The sequence below is a fragment of the Acinonyx jubatus genome, chromosome D1 (assembly GCF_027475565.1).
Source record: "Acinonyx jubatus isolate Ajub_Pintada_27869175 chromosome D1, VMU_Ajub_asm_v1.0, whole genome shotgun sequence".
Lineage (NCBI taxonomy): Eukaryota > Metazoa > Chordata > Mammalia > Carnivora > Felidae > Acinonyx > Acinonyx jubatus.
Genome location: NC_069390.1, coordinates 2738178 through 2760512, shown reverse-complemented (window position 1 = coordinate 2760512; position 22335 = coordinate 2738178). Strand labels below are relative to the sequence as shown.

Genomic DNA, 22335 nt, shown 5'->3' with positions numbered 1-22335 from the left:
AGCGACTCCTCGGTGCATGTCAAGAACAGGAGGCAGGCGGCCCCCCATGAGTCCTGCCCCGGCAGGAAGCCCAGGGACACCCACACAGCTCTCTGCCCCGCAGAACACACGGTCCCTCTGCAGGAACACACCAGGACCTGCATGCATGGGTCCTTCCAGAAACAGAATCCTCTCCCTGTGGGGAGGGGGACTTCTGTGCAAGGTAACCAGCAAACACGGCTGATGTTTATAGCTGACGTCTGGAAAGGCACACGTTTGTGAAAAACGGAGACAGAAATAACTGAGACCACATGAATCGCCCTGGCAACCAGGTAGAGCAGAGACAAGGAAATTAATGGTACCCCAAAGTCAAGGCCGAAGAGGTGCAGGGCATGAATGCACCCCGCCGGTACCCTGGGGCCCCATCCATCCATCCGCCCACCCCCAGGTCTCAGTGGCCAAGGGCTCACCGTGTTCCCACTCCCCGCGTGGCGCTGGGGTCACCGAGGAGGAGAAAGGCCAGCCTCCTGGCAGAGTTCAGGTCCCTGCAGTCTCCCAGGAGCCCGACCTTTCCGCTCTTGGGGCGGGAGGCCACCCAGGACACAGTGACCACAGATGGAAAGAGGGACAGACACAAGACTCTCCCGGCCGCAGGATGGACACGTCCAACATTCTGGCCCCAAACCGTCGGCCGCTCATTTTCTCCAATACCTTTGTTCTAGATCCCTGTCCCCGAGGCTCCCTCTTGAACACTCCGTGGCTTCCCCCAGTCTCCCAGCAGGTGCCCTGATGCCTTCACGGGCTCCCCGGGCACCGTCCACTTCCCCGTGATGGTCTCCCGTCCCCAACCGAGTGGTGTTAGGCCAGCACCCAGTGCGTCACAGCAAGCAATCGGTGCGTACGTAACTGGTGAACCCCACGTACCTCAGAGAATTCCACCCATCTTCACACACAAGCCCACTGACGCCCAGAGAGGGTGAATTACGTCTCCGACGGCACACAGCTTGGGGGAGGGGGTCTCAGGGGCACACCTGCCTCCGAAGCCTTGCCTGCCGGACCCGCGGCTTCTCTGGGGAGACACGCGAGGCCAGAAGCCTCCAAGTGGAAGCCAGCACATAGATCCCAAAGCTCAGGGCTTGGGGCGGGGCTGGCTGCCTGGTTACGGCCACAGGAGAGCTGAGCAGCCTGACCAGCCACGGACCCAGACCAAGCCTCCGGCGGGATGGCACAGAGCGGCGCCTGCCAGTGGGGCAGCTTTCTCTCCCCGGCAGCACGGACCGCATTTTCAAAGATGCTGCGAGAGGGCAGCGCATAACCAGCCAGCCTCGGGTGCATCCAGGTGCGGCCCACCTCGAGGGCCGCCTGCCCACCGTGAAAAACACACAACCAGCAAGCCTGGTTACCGCCGCCCGGGCCTCCCGGAAGCTCCGTGCCCAGCAGGGCCGGGGCCGCTTCCCTAGTGCACGCTCCCGTCCAGGCCGGAGAGAAATGCTCCATAAACTCCAGGAAAGGCGTGGCTGGCCACAGCTTTGGAAGGCTGCGTTCTCCCTGCACTTAGTACACAGGCAGGGCCTGGAGATGTGGGGTCAGTACTCAGTGCTCCGGAGGTCCTAGGGGCCAGGACCCCCCTAGGGGGAACGTCTGTGAAGAGGACGTCTGTGCCCCTTCTCAGAGGAAGGGACAACGGGTGGCTCCTGAAATGCTGGGGCCAGTGTGTCGTCGGTGGTTACAAGAAAAAGAGCTGATAATGAAGGCAGGGGGAGGGTGGTGCTCTCTACAGGGACTTGAGTTGAGGGGTGTATCAGTCAGCTCTACCGCGTAACAAATACCACAGACGGGGCTCACACAGCAGACACGTACTGTCCTCCAGTCCTGGAGGCTGGAGCCCGAGGTCCAGGCATGGGCAGGGCCGGGGCCTCCCGAGGCCTCTCCCCTTGGGTGTGGATGGCCGTCCTCTCCCTGTGTCTTCAGGGGGTCGTCCCTCTGTGCGTGTCTGTGTCCTGACCCTCTCTTCTTTTTTTAAATTTTTTTAACGTTTATTTATTTTTTGAGAGACAGAGCATGAGCAGGGGAGGAGCAGAGAGAGAGGGAGACACAGAATCTGAAACAGGCTCCAGGCTCTGAGCTGTCAGCACAGAGCCCGATGCGGAGCTCGAACCCACGGACCGCGAGATCATGACCTGAGCCGAAGTCGGCCGCTTAACCGGCTGAGCCACCCAGGCGCCCCAATGATCCCCTCTTCCTACAAGGACCCCGGTCACATGGGATCAGGCCCACCCCAGTGACGTCACGTTACCTCAGTCACCTCCGTAGAGTGCCCCCTCTGCAGATACGGGCACGTTCTGGGGTGCTGGGGGTCAGCGCTCCACCATACGCATTTGGGGGGACACAGCTCAGCCCCTCACAATGCTCTCCTCCGGTGCTCACGGGGCTCCTTGTAAATGGCGGCCGCCTCAATGAGCCCATCGACCAACGCATCACGCAGAACGGCTGCTCATGCCACAGCTCACGTACGTGACGCTGCACCCCGTGACCGGCGGGGATCCAGTCCCCCTGAATGCAACAAAATGACACCGTGGCCCCCCGAGCTGTCCCCACGGTTAACAGAAGGGCCAGAACCCAAACCTTCACGAAGACATCTTCACCGACAGGAACTGCGAGGCACGGGTTAACGGAAGAGCGCGTACTGACCACCCTCAACAGAAGTATCGGGAAAATCACTTCATCGACCCAGTTTTACACTTTCTGCTTTCAGTCATTGCCAGAATCCTCACTTATAAATGCAAATGGCAAGGGAATCTGTACTCATTAAGGCTTTCCTTTTCCTAGAGTTTTTATCAAGCCATCGGGAGGCTATCAGCTCGTGCAAGTGACAGGAAATCAAGCCTGCTTCATTAAGTCATACGCGGGGCGCCCAGGGAAACAATGAAGCACCTTTCATAAAGCAGGACAGCTTCACCGGGGGAGTGTTCCTCACCCAACGTCAACACCCAATTCAAACAAAAGCACACTCCTCCTTGCTACCTTAATAAAGTCTGGTTAGCTGGAAGGTACTGGAAAAAAAAAAGGGGGAGGGGATAAAATCCTTCCTCCCGCCATCGCCTCGCAGGCTCCCAGAGAGACAGACCCTCCGCCAGATTGCACTCACCTCCTGCGTGGCACTGGGGCCCACGGTGACGGCGGCTCCCGCGGGAGCAACTCAGGAGGGCTTCCCGGTGGGCACGCCCCTTCTGTGGCCGCCTCACCACAGCCTTGCAGCGATGCTAAGCCAAAAGGGACATCTGGTTGATTGACTGATTGATTGATTGACTGATTGATTGATTGACTGACTGAAAGCCAAGCCCGTTTCCCGGGTCATCAGCCCTAGCACCAAGCAGCACGTCTAACCCCTCCTGACTCGGCACGGAGGTGGCCTGGACACTGCCAGCCGCGTCTCCACGTCTCCCAGGGCCCCGGCGTGGGGGCCCCGGGCGGGGGGTCCCGGCTGGGGGGCTGTCGGCACCACCTCCTGCTCTGAGCTCCCTGCCCGGAGGCTCCCGCGTCCTGGCCTCGACCCCACGGCGCCTCATTCCTTTGCCAGAGACGCTGTGACAAAGCACCACGGACAGGTGACAACAGACACTTATTGTGTCTCAGGCCTGGAGGCTGGAGGTCCAAACCGGATGTGTTGAGGGTGCTGGTGCCCGGTTAGATCTGCAAGGAAAGGCCCCGTCGGCTGTTCCGGCCTCTCTCCTCGGCCTGGAGACCGTCCTCATCTTCACGCAGTGGCCTCCCCGAGCGCACGTCGGTCTCCAAACGTCCCCTTTTGTGAGGACGCCAGTCACACGGGATCAGGGCGCACCCTGGGGACCTCCGTTTGCCTTAATCGCCTCGATAAAGGTCCCGTCTCCGGATACGGTCACATCCTGAGCCTCTACGGACGCCAGCACATGAAATCTGGGGGACAGGACTCGGCCCAGGAGGGCGCCATTGGCTGGAGCACTGGGCCAAGAGCAGGGAAAGCGGGGCACAGAAGAACCCCAAGCCTCGCCAGCACCAAGCACGCCTCCCCGACCCCGGGACTGGGCGAGTAGGACGGGTTGGACAGCTCCAGAGCGAGGCTTCGTTCCAGGTGGTCATCGAGACCACGTCTGACCAGGTGTGTCCACAGGTGGCTAAGCCCCTCATGCCACTAAGCGGCAAGCGCCTGTCGAGTCAACGTGGCGTCAGCACCGGGGGCGAGGGCTGGCGCGGGTCCCCGCGGGGCATGCAGGTGACCGGCAGGCCCCGTCCGCTGCGACCCCCCCCCCCACCTTCTGCCATCAGCTGCCCACAAACCACCTTAACTGAGGACGCCTCACACCTGGAGGTTACTTACCCGCTACTCCTAAGTCGCCTCACATGTCTAAACTCGAGTTTTATTTGAAGAAGAAAAGCAGAAGCGTCCAGACCGAGATGGGAGGGACACAGGTGATTTCGAGGCAAGGCCCAGAGGGTTCCGGGACCAGAAGGCCTCAAGGAGTCACCGTCACCGGTGTGAAGGATCTTACACAATGGCCCAGGAGCGACTTCAGACAGGCTGGGGAGGGGAATTCAAAGTCTCAGGAGGGCCGAGGGAGTGTAAAATCTGCACCACACAGTCGAGGAACGTGAAACCTCCTTACGAACTTCAACTACGGGTTCAAAGCGGGAAGGACATTCGAGGCTCCTCAGACGTGAGCGGGACCCCCGTGAGCCAGGATGACCGAGAATGCCACATGCAGGTGGGAAAACGCAAAGGCCGCCCGCCGGGCCGGTCTCTTCCCTTCGCGGGTCGGGGTTCCGTGACCCCAAGAAGGCTTCAGACCCAAAGAAAGAAGCCAGAGGCATCTAACGTGTTTGGTACAGGAAGTCGAGCCACGAGGTTTTGTTTTCACACACTGCACCTGTTGGTGAAGAGGGCCTCACGGATCAACGGTGTTTTCCCAGCCAAATACACAATCGAACCACAACGGTGTAAGATTTTACACTGAATGTGTAAGAACATTTTAAGAAAATCGAAAACACTTCTAGAATGTTTCAGAGAACTTAAGATTCCCCCTGTCTTCAGTATCATCAGATTGCTAAGAATCACTTATGTATTTGAAACAGGAGTTTTTGTTAGAATTGAAGGGAATTTGAGTCTGTGAGATCCCACAAAGGCTCACTTTTTTTCTTTTTTTTAATTATTTATTTATGTATTTTTGAGACAGAGAGAGAGCACGAGCAGGGGAGGGGCAGGGAGGGGGGAGACGCAGAATCCGAAGCAGGCTCCAGGCTCCGACCTGTCAGCACAGAGCCCGACGCGGGGCTCGAACCCACAAACCACGAGATCATGACCTGAGCCAAAGTCGGACGCCCAACCGACTGAGCCACCTACGTGCCCCCAAAGGCTCACTCTTAAGGGACTACAAAATCAACCAGCTTCACAAATAGAATAACAGTTGGAAATTACACTCTCCAGCTTTCAGGAAGTTACGTGTTTGGACGTGTACCTCTAATAACTTAAAGATCAATCCTAAAATCGTATGTAACCAGAAATTCTCTTTGCCGGGTGGAAAGCCTCCACTCGGGGACCAAGAAGACACGCTCAGTGGCTGGTGTGGCCCGCCTCCCGCTCTTTCTGCTGAAAAGAAAGATCTGCCAGAAGCCGCCCATTTCTCCGAAGGACCCGTGCTCGTGTGGCGCAGGTTCTGGCCGGGAACGAATCCGCGGCACGCCTCACCCCCTCCCTAGGTGCCTGGACACACGTTTGACCAAAGCCAACAAAACTCCCCACCCGGAGGGCTCCCATTCGCCTGGGAACTACAGCAGACTCGAAGGAGGAACACGTTTTAGTCCCGTGAGTCAGTGTTACCCAACACCGTGTGCTTGAACCCCCAAGCCTCTCGTTCTCCTGAGCCAACGGCCAGACCTTCCCAGGATGGGGAGCGCGGGGGCGGGGACACGTTCCAAGTTCAAGACTTCCAAGCACACAACCCAGCCTCCGGCCAGGCTGCACGAGCCGGGTCTGGGAGGCGCTGTGTCCACGGACTGTCGGGCCCTCTGTCCGTCCTTCCGGCAAACCTTCCCTCGATCGCACAGTAAATCCCGAGGCCGACGGGGTCCCCATCCTGTAAAGTCACCCCCGTAGGCGTCTCACAAATAACCTGATTAACTGGAAGGGAATTTCTGAGCCACATCTCCCGCCAGGGCTCAGCCCAAGGAAAAGGCATTTAAAGCAAAGCCCCGGCCACGGAAGGTGGGAGTCGGGCCCCTGCTCACGTGGAGTCCGGTCAGGAGAAGCCCAAGTTGGAACACAGGGAAATGACTTCGGATGACGTCCAGAGCTACAGCGGACAGGGCAGCGGCTCCAGCCCCATGAGACCCCCTCCCACTCGCAGCGTCAGAGAGCCAGGACCAGCTCCTAGGTCCCGCGACGTCCTTGTGCGAAACCCAAAACGCAGAAGGCAGGGTCAGCGGAGGCTTGGTGTTCCGAGGCAGAGGTGGCTCTGTGGGTGTGGCCGCGGATTCCGATGCCCCCGTGCCCCGTGGCGGCTCGTCCTGCTGGGCCCCTGGTGGTCGGTGACACTCCACCCGGCACTGAGGATGACACACGGATTTCAGCCACCTGCCACCCCACCACGATGGACACAGAGCCCACGACGGGAGTGGGACACTCGGGGGCGGGCGCGAGGAAGCACCCAAAGACACCCGTGACCAGGGACGTGGAGTGACATGTGTCGCTTACCCAGTCGTGACCCAGTCTCGGCACTGCCCCCTGCTGTGTGACTTTGAGAATGTCCCTCGGCCTCTCTGAACCTCTGCCCCTTCACCTGCCCCGTGGAGCTTTGACTCTCCCTGCGCAGCATCATGCCAGTTAAATCAGACAACGTCTGTGTCGTTTCTGGCTGAAACACAAGCGCATCAGAAGTCAGACTCCGGTAAACATAAAGGGCTGATGAAAACGACCTGCGGATCAGAGATCACAAGACACGGCAGCGAATCGGTGTTCACCGGTGAAAAGCCTGGGGCCCGGACCCAAACGCGAAGGGACCACGCGCACGGCGGGAGGCCCGCGGCTGTCCACTCTCCCAACCCTGGGTGACACCGGGTCCCGGCCATCTCCTCCTTCAGTCGTGCACCAAGACAGGCACTTCCTGGAAGGAAAAGGTGGCCTGGCTCTCAAGGCTTTTTCTAGAAAATTCAGTCTCCCAGTAGCAGCCTGCAGGGGGCAGCTGCAGGCTCAGGGGAGGGGGCAGATGTGACCGTCGGCCAACGTGCCCATGAAGCCAGTGGGGCCACCGGGGCCCTGGAAGGAAAGACGGACGTCACCCATGGCTGGGAGACGCAGCCGCACCCTGCCCAGGATGAGCAGACACCGTGGCCGTGGGCGGCCCGTGCTGGGGTCGCTGGGACGGAGTCACAGACGTAAGACGTGCGGGAAGGCCGCAGAGCGCCAGCCGGAGAAGCCCTCCATAGAGACCCTGGCGTTTCACTCCAAAGCAGATGGTTCTTCCTGAGGGCAGGCACGGCTTTGGTTCTCGTGGTTTGTCTGGTTCTCGAGACTGCTTTTTCTGAGCAGTTTCAGGGTCACAGCAAAGCTGAGGGGAAGGCCCCGGGATTGCCTGTGTCCCCCTGCCCCACCCCTGTGCCCCCAGCAGCAGCACCCCCACCAGAACAGCATCACCCCGAGTCCACCGCGGACATCCGGGGTCCCTCCCGGAGCCGCCCACTCTGTGGTGCAGACAGGTGAACCAGGGTGTTTCCACTACGGGAGTCGTTTCCCTGCGCTAAATTCCTCCGTGCTCCCCCTGCTCGCTCCTCCCCACGCTCCGACCCCTGGCCGCCACTGACCCGGCCTTTTCCAGAAGGTCACAGACAGCGTGTGGCCTTTCCAGACTGGCTTCTTTCGCTTAGTACGATTCATCCACGTTTCCTCCGTGGCTTCGCGGCTTCCCCGCTCACCCCCTTTTAGCGCCGAACCCAACGCCGTTGTCTTGAGGGACGACCGCCCGCGTGCCCGCCCCCTGCCGAGGGGCATCTTGGCTGCATCCAGATTCTAGCAACTGTGCCGAAAGCTGTTGTAAATGTCCGCGGGCAGGTTTTCGTGTGGACACAGGGGTTCAACTCCTGTGTGTCAACACCGATCCCACGGTGAGACTACCTTGCGTTTCACGAGAAACTGCCAACCATCCCGCGTCCCCGCCCGCGGCGCCTGAGAGCTCCCGCCAGCGTGTCGCATTAGAGATCCGGACTCCGGCCCTTCTCGCAGGTGCGTGGGGGCATTCGGGGGCCTTTTGCGTGCATGGGGGTGGGGGGTGGTTTAATATACAGTTCGGGGGTTTCTAGCTGTACAGCCACCAGCACCCCCTGGTCTCGGGCCAGTTCTGTCACCGCGAAGGGAAACCCCGCGCTGGTTAGCAGTCACCGCCCGACCCGCCCTCCTCCAAGAGCCCCGGCCTCCCAGACTGACCCCGCAGGCGTGCCTGGCCCGTACGCTTCAGGTCACGTGAGCATTTCGTCTCACGCGCGCATTTCGTCTCACGCGCCGTGTGACCTCCTGTGTCTGGTTCCCTTCACTCAGCGCATGTGACACTCCCCCACGTTGTAGCGGGTATCCAAGCTTCCTTCCTTCTGACGCGTGGATGGTCTTCCCCTGGATGGATGGACCCCACCTGTCGAGCCATTCGCCTCTTGATGTGCTGTCAGTTGGGCTATTTCCACTTGGGGGCTATTGTGAATAACGCGGCCGTGAGCGTTCACACACGTGTGTTTGTGATTCACCTGCACGTACGTACGTAACATGCTCTCGTTCTCTTGGGAACGGGCCCAGGAGTGGACCTGCCGGGGGCACGGGGGCTCGGTGCTTAACCCTGAGGAGCTAGCTAGCTGCCTGACTGCTTTTCCCGGAGGGCGGCCACGCTTTAGCCACCAGCGTCGGCGTGGCCGGGACGGCGACTCCCCCTCGCCGGCCACCGCGTGTGCCCACGCCGTGCTCAGCTGCCTCCACCTGCAGCCAGACCACAGGAGGACCTCAGGGCTCAACTACTCAATTGTTTTTAGATCTTTGTTCCAGTGACTATGACACAGAGGAGAACGTTTTGACCACCCCTCATTTAACAAATATTTACCGAGCATCTAAGACGCGGCAGGGCGGGCCCCATACGGGCACTGAGGACGTGTCAGTGGACGAATGAAAGATCCCCGCCCGAGCCACCCCACAGGAAGGAGCAACGGTGACAGCTTTGGAAAATTAACGGTCCTTGAAAGTTCCTTCCAAGATTAAAAGCTGGTTCCCACATCCCTCCACGGACAGCCTGTAGACTCACGTGCATTACTCTTCCCCGCACCAGCCCCAGGATGCCCACAAAACCGCGGCATTCTCAGGCACCACACGGAAAAAAGCATCACAAGCACGAAGTCGCGGTCCCAGGAAGGGGTGCGTCCCCGCCGACTTCCAAGCCCACACACCCCGTGATCACAGCTGTACTGTAAGTCCAGCGACCCTCCCCGGTTTTCTAAGTTTATCTATCTTCAGAGAGCAAAAGGGAGCACCAGCGGGCGAGGGGCAGAGAGAAGGAGACAGAATCCCAAGCAGGCTTTGGGCCATCAGCACAGAGCCCGACGTGGGGCTGTGAGATCGTGACCTGAGCCGAGATCAAGGGTCGGAGGTTTAACCGGCTGAGCCACCCAGGCGCCCCAGCGACCCTCCCTGTTTTACAGATGAGAGGCGGCCCGAGACATCTGGGTGGTGAGCGGCTCGTGACTGCCATGTGGGTACCAAGCACAGACGACCCACACGCCGTAGACAGACTCCAGGTTTGGGAAAGCCCTCCACGCCCCGGTCCGAAGGAAAGCGTCATCACCAGAGGGGTAGAAATGAATTTGGGGATGGGCTGCAGCTAGAATCCCCCTGCAGTCACCCTGCACTGAGGAACCTTCTGGAAGCTGCCGAGTGCCTTCTCCAATGCCACATTTCCGGGAGCTTCCCTGAAGGGAGCAGGACGCTGAGCACAATGAGGATTATCTGTGCAGGGGCTGGTTTATCCGCTTGCTGACCTCGCTGCTACGTGAGGGCGAGGCGGGTGCCCACGTGGCCCTGGGCCCACAGCAGGTGCTTAACCACGGAGTGCCGCGTGAGTGGACGGCGGCCCAGCGGCGAGGGTCCCAGGGGCACGAACTCACTGCCCTGAGGTATCCCGCGCGCGGCCTGGCCGGGGCATCGTCCCTCCGCTACCAGCCTGGGTTGCAGCCTCTGGGCCGGGGACCCCGCCCCTCACCTTGTGAGGACGCTGGTCCCCAGCCTGGCCCCTCGTCTCTCTCCGCCCCCCGGGGCTCCAGGCAGGTGAGGGAACAACAGCTCAGAGTGTGGACGGGACCCCAAAGCGCACGGTCGGCCCCCTCGGGGGCTCAAACCCAGGTCGCAGCGCCCCACGTGGGGGATGGGCAGGGCTCACGGGTCCCATTTCAGAGATCGGTAGACAGAGGCCAGAGAGCTGAGGGCATTCCAGGCCACAGCCAGGCAGAGGCAGTGCTAGAAGCCAGGTCCCCATCTCAGGAGCCCCTCCAGGAGCCTGCAGCCAGGTGGCCGGCACGGGTGTCCAAGGAGGCCACATCAGCCAGTGCCACCATCCAGAGGGGACCCGGCAAAAGGCCACCTTGGGAAAGTGCCCGAGTCACAGGTGGGCCAGAGCACGCCCAGGTCGACCCCCAGGGCTCTACTCCTCCGCATCCAGGGCTCCTGGCCCCACCTGGACCGCCACACTGCCAAGTGCATTTAACGCCCACCTTCTCAGGTTAGGACAGAAAGAGCAGAAGGGCAAACAAGGAACACGGTGCTGACCCAGGTGTGGAAGCCACGGCCCACAAGGCCAGGGAGTCAGACGTCCCCGGGACGGCCCGTACCATTGGTGACCTTGGCCCTGTTTTCTGTTTTCCCAATTTTCTACAGGATGGCAAAATACGTGAATTTTTATACAGAAAACACATGAAAACACCCAGGCCTAAGTGACCCTCGACAGCCGCACGGGCTGGGGATGGCCTTTGGAATCAGTTGGGCCTGGCGTGGGGCCCCCGGGGCCTTAGACAGGCCATATGGCACTGCTGCCCCCCACCTACAGGGCTCGGGGACGAGCTTGCTCGCTGAGGATGGGCCCATTGGGTTATTCGCCACTTTGCTATTTAATCAACCAACACAGTGGCCACATCAGACATTTTGTACTGAATGGTCTCCGTGGCCCCAGCCCAAACGCTCTCTGTCCCCCATCCAAGTCACCCCGGCTGTTGCCAACTGCCTCCTGGCGCTCGAAGGCGGTCAACAGAGAAATCACAGACCAGGGAGGCTTGGGCCACTCTCTGTTCCAAGGACCTCTGTCTAGTGGGACAGCAGGGGTGGTGTCTATGCAGAGAACAGGCCAACAAGGAGACTGGGCACAGCAAGAACCTGGCCAACGAGGAGCCCAGCCCTGTGTTTAAGTAACAGCAGAAAGGAGGGCTGGCCCCGCCCCCACGCAGACCCTGCCGGGCGCTCATGTGTCTGGACCCTTCCTCCACAGGCAGGCAGTCCTCCCGCTCTGGGTGGAATCCTCGTACCCTGCAACCTTTGCTCCCTGGGATTCTCAGGGCTTGTCACCCCGAGGGCTCCGATGGGGCATCCCTCCCATCTCACTGAGTGATTCTTCTGTCAGGGTCTCGACGGGGGCCTGCGCAAGGTGAGGGCCTCCTGGACCCACAGCCCCAGGATCAGGCAGGCCCTGAGGGGAGCCTGGGCCCCTGGGAAGCTGGGCTGGTTGCAGACCCTCAAGGAGGAGAAGGTATGCACGTTCCAAGATGAGAAACTAAATCCGGGAAAGACCAGCTCTCTGGGCTCACCCTTAGTGACTCGAAATTCAGCACCCTCCCCAGGCTCCGTGCTGGGGGCACGTCCCCACTTCAGGACAAACCTTGAGAAGGCATTTGGGGGAAGACCGGGAAGACAGGACTCTCATTGCCCATCAGTGCCACGTGGGCCCCCGGTGGATCCTTCCTCCCACGCCGGTGACTCCACAGAACGAGGGAAACAGGGCAGTGGGTGGGCGTGGGCAGAGTCAGGCAGGCCAAGCCAACTGTCCCCACTACGAGACCACAAGCCCCCGTGAGTCGTCGGAGCCCGGCATTTGCTAACCACCCGGTCTCCAAGAAGGAAAGACGGGCTCCGAGAGAAGTAACAGCCACGTAAACCAGGGGCTGACACGTGGTGGAACCGGGACGTGGTCCCGCGTGGCTCAGACACGGCGCCCACGCTCTTCGAGGCTGTTGTGGGGGGGAGGGTGAACTCAGCAGGCCTGAGCCACCCAAACCCGGCCCCTTCTGAAGGCCCCAGGCGTGGCCCCTCTGAGTCCTGGGAATGATCTACCTAATCTAGTGTTTCTGCCACGTGAGGCCTTGGGCCACATCACACGGTTTACGCTAACAGTGTGACTTGGGAATGGGGACCCCCGGCCCACCGGTGTCGGCCAAAGCCTCTGGAGGGGCTGGACGCCGAGGTCGGCCGTGCCTAGGTGACCGACCCCCGGTAAGATCCCGGACTCGAGGCTCGAGGAGCCTCCCTCACCGGCGACGGTTCACACGTGCGGTCACACGTGGCTGCCGGCAGAATTCGACACCGTCCGCAAGACCCCACGGGGAGGACGGCTGGAGGCTGGCGCCTGGTCTCTCCTGGACGGCCCCGTACCCCTGCTGACTCTAACCTGGGTCCTTCCGCTGTGACGAACCACAACTGTGTTCCACTGAGCTCTGTGGCTCCTTCTAGAGAATCTGTGATCCCGGGGGGTGGTCTCAGGGACCCCTGAACGTACGTGTCCTGTCTGTGGCTGTAATCCACGAGCGGGCTGCGTGGCAGGGTGGGGGAACTGAGGCCTGCGTCCATTTACGTTTTTGTAACCGTCAAAGACGCAAATCCAACTGCAGAGGCATTCTGTCTGCTGACACGGTGGCCGGAGCACCAGGGCCAGGTGCCCGGCGATGCGTCCCGGGAACGGCGGCCCCTGAGGGGGGATCCCACAGACGGGTAACAGGATCCCGTGCGTCTCCCGTCTGGGCGGCCCAGACAGCTGTAAGGCGAGGCTGTGCGGGAAGGGACCCGAGTCCCCATAGGCAAATTCTCGGGTGACGGGCTCTCCCCCAGCAGACGCAGCACGAGTGGTCTCTCCTCCCCGTGGCGGATGCCGCCACCGCGGGATGGCAGAAACAGGGGGACTTCGCAGACACCCCGGGTGTCTGTCCCGAGCCGGCAGCCCCCGCACTGTTAGGAGAGAGCAGGACCCCCGCGGGTCCCCAGCGCGGCCTTGCCTGGGCCACTGTCTGCTTTGGAGATGGTTCCCATATAAGCCACGTAAGACACACGAGGAGGCCAGCGGTCACCACAAACAGCCCCTTGTCTTTCCACGCTGACCACAGAGCCGTGCCGCTCAAGGTCCCAGGGAGGGGGCCGGGGGCAGACGCCCTAGAGACACCACCTCCCCCACCGGCCCGTCCCTTGCGGAGGACGCCGGGCAGCGGAATGGACTCCTGGACCCGGGGCTGGGACACGTCGCCCAGCCCCTCTGAGGACACAGCTGAGCATAGACAGGAGACAGCCAGACTTAAGTGGTGGAGGCCAGCGTCTGCATCTGGGTCTGCCTCCCCTTTCCCGCGAAGGGAGCCCCCGTGAGGGGCAAGAGGAAGAAGCCAGGAGAGGGCAGACCCCGTGTCCCCACGGTGCCGCCGTGCACCCGGGGCTCTTGGGAGCCCCGTTTTAGGAACCGGGAGCCCGTGGCCGTGTGGCCGGAAGGACCCCGGGCCCTGGCCTCTCGCTGGTGTGGCCCAGCCCGCCAGGTTCTCGCCTCATCTTCCAGACCGGCCTGGACCACGGGTGTCATTCTCAGCAGCTTTGGGCTGTCCAGAACCCACAGTCACAGCCTCTCTCTGTCAGACGATGCTGACCCGGCCCCCACACGGGACACGGCAGCCCTGCCCAGCCTCAGCCTGGCCACAGCCCACACTCCTGACAGGGTCCCCGTCTTCCAGCCTCTTTACTCCCTCCCGGAACCCAGCCCACGGTCCGGCGGGAGGCGGGAGGGACAGCGCGGCCACAGGGTCCCCAAGGCACCACTGTCCCACTGGATGACCAGTGAGGGCCTGGCCTCACCCCTAAGACAGAGTCCTCCCTCGGGGTCCTCCCCCACCTGTTTGCTGGAATTCAATATGAGGAGACCCAAGTCGGCTGCCCACAAGTTCCTGAAATGGGGGTGGGACACGTCTGGATTCTCTCTAAATTCCACCGGGAGAAATGTTGCAGAAAAGGGGCAGGTCTGCCGAGGCTCCGTCCCCTGACCTACCGGGTCACCCCTACACACACTTGGAAGTCTGGACTAGGGAGGGCTATTCGCAAGCTGGCTGGTGGCCGGGGAGTGTGGAGGGTGTGCAGGGGGCCCACGGGGCCGAATCCAGGGTCATCTTACGTGGTCACAGAGATCCGAGCGAGGGGAGACCAGAGAACTGCCCCTGGGCTGCGGCAGGGGGAGGGGCTCCCGTCACCACGAGGGTCCCACCAGTCCCATCCCCGGGGACCCACGTCTGACTTCGGTCCCCGAGCCCCAGGCCGGCCCGTGTGGGGCTCTCAGCATCCCTATAAGTGACCGCTCCGTGAACACAAGAGGGAGAACGAACAAGTGAACTCCCCAAACCAGCTCAGGACACCTGACCCACTAGGCCTTCGCTCTGACGGAGGCGGGAGGCATGGAGGGACCCATCAGTGCAACGTCCTCTGTGTCCTCCTCAACACGCTGGTGGTGCACTCGCAGGTTCTCCTCCCCAGCTCTGATCCCGTCTTTTTTTTTTAACGTTTATTTATCTATTTTGAGAGAGTGCGTGCAAGCGTGAGCAGGGGAGGGGCAGAGAGAGGGAGAGAGAGTCCCAAGCAGGCTCCGTGCTGTCAGCGCAGAGCCCGACGCGGGGCTCAAACCTACGAACCGCGAGATCACGCGCTGAGCCGGAATCAAGAGTCGGACACTTAAAAAGCTGAGCCACGCAGGGGCCCCTTGGATCCCGCCTTTGAAAGGCCTCACTGAAGACAGGTGCGCTCACGAGAAAACACCTGATGGGCCTGAACTACATCTCCACATCCGGCATTTCCTGTGCCTTTCATTAAACGGGACAGCGAATCTATTCCAGGAGCATCAAACACTCCTGTTCGCTGAACCGTCCCCTCGGAAAACACCCAGGGATGATTCGCACGGAAGGTGCGTGTATGCACACGTGGGTGGAAGGAATAAACAGAAAAGAGACACAGAAGCATAAGTGTTCAGAGCAAGTGGGAACCCGCAGCCGACCCTCTCATCCCTGCCCACGCTTCTGACAGACGTCAAGCTGCATGACTCACATGTCCACAGCCACGGAGCCACGGCGCTACCACGCAGCTCCTCTCTGTGTGCTTCCCAAAGACCGGCTTGCTACCTAGGCAATCGGGTGACAGCTTGCAATATGATAAACACATCACCAGTCAGAAGGAAGGAAGGAAGGAGGGGAGGGAGGAAAAATGAGACAGTCTGGATTCCACCAAACAGAAAGTTACAGAGCAAGGACCTTCCCAGAGGCCAGGACCAGTGCCCCCACCCACCCCACACCACCGACCCTGTGAGCCGGATTCCTCCCCATCCAGGTCTGCTCGTCCTCAGCCCCCAAATCTGAACAGCTCTGACCAATCCCCGAGGTGGCATTTCCCAGGAAGCCAGCCCAGAGCCGGCCTTTCGGGAGGGGGCCCACAGGGACGGCTCATCTCCGGGCTCGGGAGCTGAACAATGAGTAAGGGATTCCTCTGCATCCCTTCTGCTGGCTTCTGGGTTGCCCTTCCCTGAGTTTCAACCCACTCCAGTAACAAATCACAGACAGCCGGAGATTAGAGCCTGAGGGATGTGCTGGGTTTCAGCCCGTCTGAAGCCTGCTCCCCAGAAAAATTTCTAAAGACCTCAAAACGTCTAAAGTCCAACCATGAAGAAGGCCACCCTGGAGTCGCAGCTGTTCCAATATCGCTGTATTTTAACCCAGGAGGGGCACGGAAGGTGAACGTGGTAGTGCTCGGTGAGGTCCAGGCGTGGGCAAGGCGTGGCTGGGGAGGCACCTGGATGACCTGGCGCTTGAAGCAGGAGTCACTGCGTGTTGGGAAGCACTAAGGCGGGAGTAGCCATCCAGGGAGGAGGGAGCCCCAGCAGAGGTGAGAGCAGAGGGGCATCGGGATGGACTAGGAGAGGCTCAAGTCCAAGGACGGAAATGGAATCTCCGTCCCGTAAACCCTATCCTGTCTGGTGCGGCTTCCAAATTCCAGGCCACATCCAGCTGGGTTTGCACACGAGCGCCCCACCCCCACCCCCTGTGGAGTCCTGGGCAGGTGCTTCAGACATCACAGCTGGGTATAACACAGCCCTGAAGGAGCTCACACGGGAGACAAGGCAGCACAGCACAGGGGCCAAAGGGCCTCTCAGGGATGAGAAAGGCTGACTCTGTTTCTCCCTGCGTGTGATCTTCAGGGGGATCCCACCCCCACCCCCTGTGGAGTCCTGGGCAGGTGCTTCAGACATCACAGCTGGGTATAACACAGCCCTGAAGGAGCTCACACGGGAGACAAGCCAGCACAGCACAGGGGCCAAAGGGCCTCTCAGGGATGAGAAAGGCTGACTCTGTTTCTCCCTGCATTTCTCCCTGCGTGTGGCCTTCAGGGGGGTATTTAATCTCAAGCCTCAGTTTCTTATCTGTCAGATGGGCTTAAGGCCACCCACCCAGAAAGGCACTCAGCATTAACCCCGGACATAAGTGCCCAATAAACAGCAACAAACACAACACAATAACGTGAAACAGCCAGAGCCCAAGGGTGCACACGCACATGCACGCACCCCTTGTGATTTAGACAAGGATCTACCAAATGTCGGCGTATCACAGGCCAGGGAGATTAAGAAAAAGAAATTCCATGGCGCAGCTGGGATGTCAAATGTTTTAATTCCCCAGAAGAAGATATCTTAGGAAGCGAAATGTACCATCAGCACCATCCCTAACAGAAAGGACACTCGCCCCCACTGTCTCGGAAAAAGTCAACACAAAACACAGCCTGTCCTTCCAATCAAATCCCCTGAGCTTCGTGTAAAACTCCCTGTCAGGTGCCGAGTCTCCGCATGTCACCCGGGGCTGGGGCGGGCTGCGCAGGAACTGGAGGAGGAGGGCACCAGACTGGACACCAGAGGCCAAGCCCACGCCCGCCCGGGGCACAGGGACGGCTCCACACGGAGTGGGCAAAGTGCGTTGAGCGCGGGATGGGAGGCTCCCAAGGGCTGTTCTAACCCAGAAGCCACCCTGCAGGACATGGGAGCCACCTGGCCAGGCCACTCAGGATGCACATCTCACTCCCCACCCCAGGGAAACCCGAACGGGCACAGGTGCCCCAAGCTGTGCGCACGGCGACTCAGACGCTGATCTGCCTTGGAACAACCTGGAGAGGGTGCTCCGGCTTGGGGACCCGGCCAAGCGACCCAGCCCATGGGTCGGGCTTCCCATGTCGCCCGGCGCCTCACGCATGCTTGGCCTTCACTGGGTCACGGCGCCCCTCCCGTGGGGGGCGTGTTCACGGGACCACAGCATGCGGCGGGCGTGCACGCGCCAACGCGCACACGCAGACTCGGTTCCTAGACCTGGGACACGTTCCTGGCATTCGTGAACTCCCCGCAAAGCCATCAAGCCCCAAAGCGGGGCCCCCTGAAGCTGAGTGAGCTCCGATTCTAGTCCAGCATCAGCTCTCTGGCTGCGGCCCCTGGGCTCTCAGACAACAAACGTTGTGGACGCGAGGTCCTCACTCGGGGTCCCCCAGCGGAGCCCCTGGGCTTTGGCTCCTCGGGGAGACACGCTGAGGGGCACCCCCCACCCCGGGATTAGATCCCGTGGCGTGGACTCCTTAGTGGGAGCAGGAGAATGGCGACAACCCGCCAGACACTGGACACGGGAGCCGGGTGCCTCAGACCCACATCAGTCCCAGGAGTCTCAGTCCCAGGAGACTCATCGGACGCCCAAATAAGTCTGTGGCCCCCAGAGGTGGAAAATGCGCCGTGTTCGCGAGCTTCCAGGGGCCCTTTCGGGGGTGAACCTCAGTCCTAGGGGGCTCCCAGGGCCTGTTCTGTAAACCCACCCTTGGTAATTGGTGGTTGACGCCCAATGGCACCCTCCCTGCCCAGAACACCCCCGTTTGGCTGTGAGGCTCTTCTCAGTTGAAAGAGACACGTACACGTTTGTGTTCACACGAATACACTTTTACTTACATCCAGCCTCACCTGACCTCTTTCTCACTGACCGGCTGTGTCCGCGAGCCCAGTAAATCCAGACGCACATGGAGAAGACCGGGTCGTAAGTCACTCCACCTGCTTCCTGCCACCCACTTGGCACGGGCTTCCGGAGGAACCGCATTCCACACCTAGACCAGGCCCTCCCTGCTCCAGAGAACTCGCTCGGCAGCCCCACGGCTGGAGGTAAAATATCTCAGGGAACAGAGACGGAACGTGTGGCTGGCCTCCCTCTCTTCCCCTCAGGCCCGGGGTCCTCGGACATAGGACCCTGGGAGTGGGCGGCCAGCCTGCCCCCCGCCTCCCGATTCCTTGGGGACACTGCAGCCTAGAAGCCTCCCTACCCCCGCTCAGGGGAACGGCGCTAAAACTTCAGGCCGAGAGGGCTCACTGGGACCCCCGGCACTCTTGTCTCAGAGATGTGCCCGCCGGGACGAGTCACAGAAATGGAATCACACAGCGTGCGCTCAGTCGATTGTCTTTTCTTCCTCCATGTACTTTTGAGGACAGCTTTGTCCTTGCCTAAAGTCACCTCTGCCCAGGGCTCCTTAAGGTCCTCACCTGAGTCCCTTTCAAAATCTGTGATAGCAACACACACCTGACCCAGCCTGGCCTAGGGTCCACCTCAAAGCTGTTCAGCTTTCTCTAAAGCCAGACAGTATTTGAAAACCACATTGTTTTTTGTTTTTGCAAAACCCCAACTGAAAACACCACGTCACACGGAAAACAGTCCTTAGACTGGAATGCCGAGGAAAATCCTGCCGTGGGTGAGACACCAGACAGCTCAACTTTGTTCCCTTTTCTCCCTGGCTGCCAGGAAGCTCAGGATGAGTACCGTATGTAACTGTAAAGATGCTCGCTCACCCCAGAGGTTGGTCTTAAGGATCCCGAGGGGTTAAAGCAGAGTTTTACCGATGCGGCCTGCAGCAGAATCATTTTGGAAGGAGGCCACAAAGACAGATTCCTACTGAATTAGATTTCTTGTGCATCTGGTGCTAGAACCTGCGAGATGCCCAAGAATTCTTGGTCCTCAGGTGAGGCCCTGCCGTCAGAGTGAAACGACCCGGCCCATTCGCTAGGACGGAGGAGAACCTTCTGGAGGAACTGATCTGGCAGCCCATTCCCTAGGATGACCACCTGGGGCACCAGAAACCCTCTCTGCTCTCTGATCCCTCACTGGGGGGGGGGGGGGGGGTGCCCGCTTACACCCGCAAGTGGGAAGGATCATTTGAGGCAATAACAAAGAACACCTGAGGAGATCCGAAGCCCATTCGCAGGTAGGCTAACGCCTCCGAGTCATCCGTGCGAACTCGCGTGAGAAAGTAAATTAACTGTCACTCCAAAGTAGAACCCTTCTGCCGCTACTTAGGTGACATCCTGGCTACTAACCAAATCGCCACTCGAGGGTACTTTCCTGCTTTTTTCTGAGCGGCGGCAGGAGGGGATGGCGGCAAAGAGTCTGAAACACCCACAGTCCATGCAGGTTCATCGCGTGACACACGGCCCCACGCAGGCGCCAGGGCGTGGGGGGTATGAGGGGCCGTACGTGATGAACGGAGGCCCTTAGGACAGCAGGAGGCCGCTGAGGGGCAGGGTCCCTTGCCGGACGGGCAGCTGCGAAGGAGGAAAAGGAGCCCAGGTAAACCTCGGCCTGACGGAGGATTCTGCCTCCGCTCTGCCACCAGCCCGGGCCCCAGCACTGCCCACAGAAGAGCCACGTTGCGGCGACGGAAGGCCCTCCGCATCCACAACACAAGGACCTCCATCCTTCCTCCAGCCGAGGGGCCCCGGGAAGCTCTTCCTGGGCTAGTCTCCCAGGGAGCAGCCACCCCCATATCCTACAGGCGGCCAACTGTTACCGTAGATTCACTCCTAGCCCTCATGTGGGGCCCAGACCGGCTCCTCCTTTCTCCCTTCCCCTTGTTTGGCAATGCCCACCATCGCAGGGGTGGCTGCTCTGAGATCGAGTGTTCCCCACCAACGGGGAGCCGATGCACGTTCCCGATGGAGAGACTCGAGGCCCAACCCTGACCAAGGATCTCCAGAGAAACTTCCACAGCACAACCGCCCCCTCACAGCCCCCGGGATGGGGACAGGCCAGAGCTCCAATCAACCGGCCAGTGTCCTCCCGTCATGAAGAAACCCAGAAGTCAGAGGGCCTTGGTGCGAGCTGGAGCTCAGGGACGTTGGGTCATGAGCGGACCGGCGGGCCTGAGGCAGACGCCCCCAAAGGCAACAACAACAAAGGAGCAGGAACTGGGTGCAGGCCGGGGTTCAAAGCCCGACAAGGGAACAGTATTGGGCAGCAGCTGGAGACAGGAGGATCCCGGCCCTGCCCACTCAGCCAGGACAGCTGGGGCTGGCACGGTCCCCCACGGAGCCCCCCACCACCCCCTGCCAGAAGAACACCCATCTTCGCCGGCGGAGGGGCGGGACACAGCTCGGAGCAGGCGGAGGGATGCCGTGGAAGGGCCTGGACAGGGGAAGAGGAGGGTCCAACTGGGTTTCAGGCAGGGCTGGGAGGAAGGGAGCTTGAGGCGCCCCCCAAAGCCGATGGCGACCAGGACCAGGGCGGGACAGTGGCTCCTACGCTCTGCCCTTGCCTGCTCTATTCATATCCCCGGGACATGCGTTCTCACCAGGGTCTCGGGGGGCCAAACAGATCCTCGGGTTTTTAAGTATAAGGTGCAGATACAGAAGAGACACACGAACAGATACGCAGCATTTCACAGCACGAATAAGTCATCAGGGTGGACCATTAGGAAAAAAATATCGAAAACATCTTCTTGGACAGATAACTAAAAAAGGTAAATTTGAGGGGCTCCTGGGTGGCTGAGTCAGTTAAGCGACCCATCTTGACTTTGGCTCAGGTCATGACCTAGAGGTTTGTGGGATTGAGCCCCACATCGGGCTCCTCGCCGACCACGTGGAGCCTGCTTGGCATTGTCTCTCCCTCTCCCTGCCCCTCCCCTGCTCGTGCTCTCTGTCTCTCTCTCAAATACATAAGTAAATATTAAAAACAACAACAACAACAACAAAAGAGAAGTTTGAGAAACATTGTTCAAAGGGATTTGGACCTCCACACTTTCCTTGATGGTCGCCTGTGACAGGGCCAGGGGAGAGGACACAGTGTGTGCTCAGCCTGAGCTGAATTAAGCCACCCGATGCCCCTGTGGCTGAGAGCGAGGTATGCTGGGTGCCACATCCTCCCCTGAGCATGACAACAACCTCAAAAGGTGAAGTCGGTCAAGGTGAGATCCACACTCAGGCAGCACTCAGCGAGTGCCCACCCTTTAACCACATGCTGCACGTGAAACAATGCCGACGGAGCACACAGTAGGTGCTTAGTAAAATGGGCACTGGGCTCTAGACAATGGGCTCAGCGCATGTCTTGACTATGCAGAACTGAGGTCACGGGCTTCCCTCCACTGTTCCCTGCCCCCAAGCACAAACGGGTGTCCCCGTGACTATGCAAAAATGGTACAGGGACACTCAGAGCACCTCTCTTGTCCTCCATCAACCCTTAGCCACACTGGCTGGGTCCAGTACGGGCACGGCAGCTCGGACATTGCAGAGCAGACAGGAAAAGGCAGAGCTGGGGCCCCAAGCGATGGTCCTGGTAAGTCCCCTCGAGGTCACATCAGCAGGGGACCAGGGAGCAGCTTTGTTTCTCCAGGGTTGAGGACAACTCCAGCCACCCTCTCCCCCCACCAGCCTAACACAAAACCAAGAGCCTGATGATAAGAAACTGACCATCCTCTGGCCACAGTGCAAAAGGGGTGAGGCAGACCACAGCAGGACGGTGGTGACCAGCTTGCAGATGAAAAAGACAAGGAGAAAATGCGCTAACTCACCAGAGGCGCTGGCAGACCGGGCCCTGCAGAAAACCTTCTTAGGACAGGAACCGTCTGTGCTCCGGTGAGCCGCGGCACGGAGACTGGAGGGACTTTCAGCGCTGGGAGAGACAAGAAGACCAGGACATGGTCAGGCAGATGCTGTCGAGGGGCAGAATGTGAAATCTCCAAGCGGATCCTGGCGT

The 22335-nt window shown here is 60.2% G+C and overlaps 1 protein-coding gene across 11 annotated transcripts in view; it reads right to left on the bottom strand.

Annotated features, from left to right (window-relative positions):
- The window catches only part of SHANK2 (SH3 and multiple ankyrin repeat domains 2), a 500122-nt gene that overhangs the window by 450562 nt on the left and 27225 nt on the right, over window positions 1–22335 (bottom strand). For 10 of the 11 annotated variants that reach the window (XM_053202783.1, XM_053202784.1, XM_027045494.2 and 7 more), the window contains exon 2: window positions 22151–22251. The exons of the other annotated variant lie outside the window; for it this stretch is intronic. The gene's annotated coding sequence lies outside the window, so the exon portion shown is untranslated. The remainder of the gene's footprint in view (window positions 1–22150; window positions 22252–22335) is intronic. 11 annotated transcript variants of the gene reach the window in all.